The following is a 7,155-nucleotide window of genomic DNA, read 5'->3' on the forward strand; positions in this document are numbered from 1 at the left end:
GTTGTTGCTATGAAATCGAGGGCTTTTTCCAGTTTCTGATACACAGCTAACAGTCAGGCGTGCGGGAGCCGAGATGCAGCGTAGCCAGACAGCCGAGCCACCCGATGGAAATATTCCATACGATAGTGATCGTTTTCCATTAATGAATGGGAATTGGTCGGGAGTCGGGAAGCTATCTGCTTTCTCATTTCTGGGAGTTTGAACTCTTTCTGAGAGTTCGGTCTTTCTTGGGAGTTTTGTCAAATTTGCAAAATTTGCGAGTTAGGCACGCCGTGCTGCTGCTTGGGGACTGGCTGCGGATTGGTTGTCAGGTGGTTTGAAAACCTGTATGGTATATAGCTTGGTTTGCATATTCTTTGTTATCATTATTAGTAGTATTAGTATTTACTGTATTATGTTATTAAACTGCCCTTATCTCATGGAGACTTATGATGTGGAAAATTGACGTTTAGTTCGATTTTGTTACAGCTTCGGTTTAATTTTGTTCTATAGCTTTGCAGCTATGTTAAGGTGAGAGTTAACCACTGACATTTAGTTTAGTTCTGTTCTTTGTAACCTTGCTAACAAGGACTGCTGTGAGCTCAAATGTTGCTAACGAGGACCGCTTGCGAGACAAACAAAGAGAAACAAGGACCGATAACCAGAACTTTATCATCTGTAAGAAGCAACTCTCTAGCTGAAACCGGTACTATGGTTCGGGACTCGGCCAACGCAGACGACTTGGGAATTTTTGAGCCTAAGGTGAAAGCGTGCAGCAAGGAGGACTACGAGCCTTCATCCAGAAGACCCCCCCAGACGACCACCGGACAATGCTGCGCAAGCGCTAAAGAGGGGCGGAGCACCATAATGAATTCCTAGAAATCATTATCATTATCATGCCTCTTCCTAGAAAAAATTACAATAATCCAGCTTACTTAGATAAGCTTTGTAATATAGGTGCTTGCTTTGTGACTCAGTGTGCAAGTTAGGAGGAGCGATCCCCCTTGCGCCTGGCGCCGCACTAAACATACCTGCTTTATAACTCTCTGCGAGTTGTGGACTTTGTTTCCACATGTCAATTAGAAAGAATGTCTAAAAGGAGCAGGCACCACGGAAAGAGAACAAATTATTAAGAAAAAAACCCAAAGGGAATAAAAGCAGGTGCAGAAAGAAAATTGAAAAAGCGAGGAGGATGAGGGGAATAAAGGGAAAAAATAAAACATAGGGACAGCAAATTAAGAGATGGAGAAAGAAAATTTAAAAAGCGAGCGCGCTACGGAAAAACAAGAAAGAAAAACAGAGATGGTGAAATGGGATAAAATTTGAAAATTTTAAAAGTTATTGTGATTACAGAAATAAGTAAAAAATCTAAAAGTCATGATGAAAAACTAAAATGGAAATGTAGCAAGAAAGTCTGAAAGGGATGGCATAGAAGAAAGAGAAGAAATAAATGAAAAAATGCAGCGAAGGGAAAAAGTAGGCATAGAATGAAAACTTTAAGGGCTACAAGCGTTACACAAATAAAGGAAAAAATTGTGAAAGAGGGTCTGCAAACCAAGAGAGAATTGCAGAAAGAAAAATCCAAAAGCAACAGCGCCGAGAAAAGATGAGAAAGAATTAAGAAATAAAGTTTATCAAATACAGACTGCAAATGGGATAAAAGGAGACAGAAAATTTAAAAGCGATGAGGATTAAAGAAATAAGGAAAAAAATTTAAAATAACAATGGGCAATTAAAGCAGAAATGTAGAAATAAAATCTAAAAAAGGATAGCAACAAAGCAAGACAAGAAATAATTTTTAAAAGCCAGTGAATAAAAAAAAAAGTAGGCGTAGAAAGAACTTCTAAAAAGCGAGGAGGATTAAGGAAGTAAAGGGCAAAAATACAAAATAGGGACAGTAAACTAAAACAAATCTGTAGAAAAAATACGTAAAAGGAGAGGGCACTAAAGTAAGACAAGAAATAATGTAAAAATTTAGACAGCAAAACAAAGACAGAGCATGGGATACAAGTAGGAAGAGTTTTTAAAAACAATGATGAATAAGGCAATAAGGAAAAATTAAAAAGCAAAGATGACACCCTAAAAAATAAAGGTAGGATGAACATCTAAACAGCGACGGCGTAGAAGCGAGAGAAGAAACGATTAAAAAAAGACAGCGAAGGGAAAGGATGATTTAGAGACCGATGAACATTAGGGAAATAAAGGAAAAAAAATCACGGACAAAAAAAAAAGGACAACAAATTAAAACAGATGTAGAAAGAAAAGCTAAAAAGCGGCAGTGCTGAGGAAGGACGAGAAATAAATTAAAGGTAGACAAATAAAGAATACAAATGGGATAAAAGTAGACAGAAAATTTTAAAAGCTTCAGGGATTAAAGAAATAAGGAAAATATTTAAAAACAGATGGCAAACGAAAATGGAGATTTAGGAGAAAATTTCTAAATCTACGGCACTAAGGAAAGACGAGAAATATTTCTTAAAAAAAAGCAAAGGGAATAAAAGCAGGCATAGACAAAAAAATTAAAAAGTGAGGGGGATTAGAAAGAAGATTTCAGAAGTGACGGGGACTAAGGAAAGGAAGGAAAAAACATTCAAAAATAGGGATCGCTGAAAGAAAATTTAAAAAGCGACGGCGCTAAGGAGAGAAGAAAAAAATTAACACACACACAGAGCACATGGGATAAAAGTAGACAGGGAGGATTTTTAAAAAGCAACAGCGATTAGGGAATTAAAGAAAAAAATTAAATATAGGGATAACGAACTTCATAATGATAGTAAAAGCGAGGGGCTACACAACCGACAAAGAACAATTAACAACAGGGATGGGCAGCTTCATAAAAGTAGATGCAGAAAGAGAATTTCGAAAGCAATGCGGTAAAGGACAGACGGGGAAAAAAAATGAAAAATAAGGACAACAAACTGGATAAAAGTTGACATATTAAGAAAATTTAAAAAGCAAATGGATTAAGAACAGAGAGGAAAAATACCTAAAAACTGGCTTGGCAAACTAAATAAATGAAACAAAATTCAAAAAGTGATGAAGTAGAGGACAGGTAGGAAGGAATAAAACACACGGATGGGGAACCGGTTCAATGTAGACACAAGGAGCAAATTTAGAAAGCAACAGGGTACGGGCTGTACGGGCAAGAAGTTAAACATTGGGAGAGGGAACCTGATAGACGGTACCAGGGAAAGGATATTGGAAGAGTGACAGGGAGCAGAGCAGAAGGGGTCGCTGAAAACAGATGTAGGTCGCTAGGTAGAGGGAGACCTAGAACTGCAATTTTCCCAAGAAAGAGGGAAGAAAGCAGTGGGAGAAGAATGAAATGATAACAGCTGGGCAGACGTAGAAAGGAAACATAGAAGGCAACAAGATATAGGGCGGCGTTAGCAGAAGAACGTAACGCTTTGGGGAGCCAGACAGCCCGAAAAGGAGAGGGAAGCAGGCAGAGATCTGGAGAAGCACGGTGCGGATGGGCCCGGACTCATGACTTACCGCAGCTCCCGGCAGGAGACCTTCACTACCCCGACGCTTCTCTCTCCGTCTCTGCCACCTTCATCTTCCACAGTGCCAGCTGCCCAATCCTAGCCTCGACGCTTCTGTCCCATGAGGCTTCCCAGATGCACGCCGGCTCACATATGCAGCTGACAGAAGCAGCGAGCTCCCGGAGTCATGTGCTGGCAGTGCACCGTGTCGGGGATGGCTCCGAGCAATCCTTCCTCGCCACGGGTCTGGCTGTTTCTTGCTGGAGGCGGCTGCCTGTGGAACACCCTTTGATTTGCTCCTTGGCCAGCTCCTGTGCGCAGGCATGCCCAGGCAGTCCCCTCCCCAGCCATAGCCCCTTAGCACAGCAGAGCTAGCCCCATCCTCATCTAACTGGCTGCACTCGGGGCTGCCCCAGCCCATCCTCACCTGCAGCCTCTTGAACACCTTGCCCCAGCCCCATCCTCACCTCACGGGTCCCACCTGGGCTGCCCCAGCCCACAGCTGGAGCCCATGGGGAACAGGGGCCATCATCACCCCCTCTCCTGGACCCCATCACAGTCACTTGCTGTGGAAAAAAATAGAGGAAAAAATTGAAAAACTGGGATGGTGAACTAAAAATGGAGACATAGAAAGAAAATCTAAAAAGCAAGGGCAATAGAGATAGAGAAGAACTAACTACAAATAAAGACATCAAAAGGAAAAACGCAGGCATATGAAGAACATTTAAAAAGCAATGCACATAGGGGAAGGAAGTAATTATGAAACAGATAACAGATGTAGAAAGAAAATTTAAAAAGCAAGGGCACTAAGGAAAAACAAGAAATAATTTAAAAATATAGATGGACAAATAAACACAGCAAAAAGGATAAAACCAGGCAATTTTAAAAGCAACAGGCAGTAAGGAAACAAGGAAAAAAATGAAAAATAGAGAGCGAACTAAAGTGAATACTCAGGAAGAAAATTTAAAAAGTGACAGTACTAAGGAAATACAAGAAATAATAAAAAAAACCACAGAGAATAAATGACAGAGAAAGAACATTAAAATGCACTAGCCATCAGGGAAATTGTACTGTTGCGGCAACATCATGGTGGCGGGGGCATCACGAAGGCCTCAGTGACATGAAAGCAGCAGTGGCGGCATCACAACAGCAGTGGTGCCACAGCAGCAGCAGTGGCAACAAGACACAATTGCAGGATGAAAAGGGCTTGACCGGAGCTATGCCCATGAGGAGATGCACTCAAGACTCTCGGGAGACCTGCCGAGGTGCCTACTGATCACAAAGAGCTATGGAGACATCAAGACATGAGGAAGGTATGTGATAAGATAGCAACAGGAACGGCCCTGCCCTACCACATGATGCAAGAAAAGCAGCGCCTAATGGACACTATGCCGATGAGTATGGGCACTCGAAACCCCAGGGGTGGTGCCCGAGGCATCTGATGTGCTTCCTGAGCACAAAGAGCAACGAGGGACATCGAGATGCGGGGAGGGTCTAAGGCCCAGAAGACAGACCACACAAACAACACAACACCACAGATACAGGTTGGAACTGCCCTGCCCAGCACACACGAGCGTCGTGCTGCAACAAAACCCGTTCCCTTTGCCTGCCCAAAGGGGCCCGCTCCCGAGCAGCCCTCTCCCCTACGCTAACTTCACAACCCTTCCCTGCAATTCCCAACCTTGTCCCCTCCTCCCAGACCCTCCCCAGCCCCTGCCCCTCAACTTAGCTTTCAAGGGCCAGGGGTCAGAATCCATCCATCCTCGACAAAAAAAAACCCAAAACATTGGCTAACCGGGATGCTCCTTCAGTCAACTGGGTCTGCTTTGTCACCTGCAACAAAAAAAAAAAAACACAAAAAACCCCCAAAAAATAACCAAAAAACCCCCCCACCACCACCACACCCCACACCCCCCCCCCCCCCCAGCGCGCATGCCCGGGCGCCGGCCCGCCCCCAGCGCGCCTCAGGCTGCAGGAAAACACACGAAACCGGTCACACAACCACACCTCGTCCTGCGCAACGGGGCCCCGGCGGTACCGAGCACAACGCCGCGCCGCACGAGCCCGTGAAAACGACACCTCCCGGCATGCCCTGGCCAGCACAGCACGGCCGCCCGGCAGCCGGAAGACTGCAGCTCCCGGCATGCCCCGGGGAACCAATGCGGGCGAGCGCGAGTCCCGTGCGCTAGGAGTCCAGTTCCCAGCACGACGCGACAGGCGCTTTCTGTGCTGCCTGAGCTGGCAGGAACACCCTGCCCCCCGGTAGCTGGGTAGCTGCCCCCGAGCTCCCGGCGCAGATCACAGCCCCGGCCGCCCGGCTCCGACGCGGCGCCGCAGCCCCGTCCAGCTCCGGGCAGCCCCCGCCGCCTCGGCTCCGACACGGTGCCGATACGGTGCCGGTCTCCCGCCGCTCCCTGCCTGGGACACGGTGCCGCTGTCCCGGCTGCCCCCGGCAGGCAACGCTGCCCTTCTGGGGGCTTTCCTCGGGACCCGCCGTTCGATCGCTCACCCGCTCACCTTCTCCGTCGCTGCAGTCACGGCTCGGCTGCTGCCCTGGCTCCAACCTGCCCCTCCACAGTCACCCGAGGCCGAGCAGCTCTCACCCTTTCCCCGGCAGCCCCCCTATTAGAGGGAGGACCCGTCGCTATCAGCCTCACTGCGTGCTCCTGGGGCTTCTCCAGCCCCAGCCCACACCTGGAGTCCAGCAGGAACAAGGAGCCATCGCCCAAGCCCCACAGTGCATCACCTCTTCCCCTGGGCTTCATCACAGCCCCTCATCACGTGCAAAGGAACCACAAATACAGCCGGGAGGGCAAAGCAGACCGCAGGCGTTTATTCAGTCACGCACCCAACCAGTCCCGGGAGCGGGTCTGCTCCGGGCCCCGGTGCCCCCGACGCTCCCCCTGCCCCTCCGACACCTCGGCACTCCTTCCCGGAGCTGCGCCCGTTGCTCCAGCAGAGAACGGTCAGTCAGTCGGCTCCTGGAGCGATGCGCTGCTCAGCAGAGGCTGCCAAAAATGAGGAGCAGGGTCGAGGACACTACAAGAGAGGAGAAAAGTGACAGCCAGCTGGACAGCGGCGGTGTAACGAGAAAGCACAAAGCAGGAAAACGGCGAGAGAAGGATGGGGATAGGGAGTCGCACAGAGATGGAGAAAGAAGCAGGAGGAAGAGAGGAAGAGCAGCAGCAGAAGGAAGGAGAAAGAGCAGGACAGAGACCAACAAAGAAGGACGGGGAGCAGGATGGAGATGCAGAAAAAAACCTGCGATGGGCAGCATGACAAAGATGAAGGAAAAAAGAATAGGGGCAGGGACCTGGATCAAGAGAGATGGGCAAAGATGAAAAAGCTACAAAGAACAGGGCAGAGAGGGAGGAATGAAACAAGGACAGGGAGCTGGGACAGCGAACAATGGAGGGAAGTGGCAAGGGTGGGGGAAACAACACAAAACAAACCACATAGCTACACGCCACAGGGCAGAGGGAAGAATTAAGAAACAGGGACAGCGATGGAGTAAAAAGCAGCAGGGACACAGGAAAAGAGACAGAAAGAGCAGAGCACAGAAGGAAAGATCAGGATAGAGATGGAGAAAAAAAAACCTGGGATGATCAAGAGGACAGAGAGGAATAGCAGTATGGGCAGGGAGTGAGACAAAGGGATATAGTGAGAAACAATGGGACAGGAAGCAAGACAG

The sequence above is a fragment of the Opisthocomus hoazin genome, chromosome 17 (genome assembly GCF_030867145.1).
Source record: "Opisthocomus hoazin isolate bOpiHoa1 chromosome 17, bOpiHoa1.hap1, whole genome shotgun sequence".
In the NCBI taxonomy this organism is placed as follows: Eukaryota; Metazoa; Chordata; class Aves; order Opisthocomiformes; family Opisthocomidae; genus Opisthocomus; species Opisthocomus hoazin.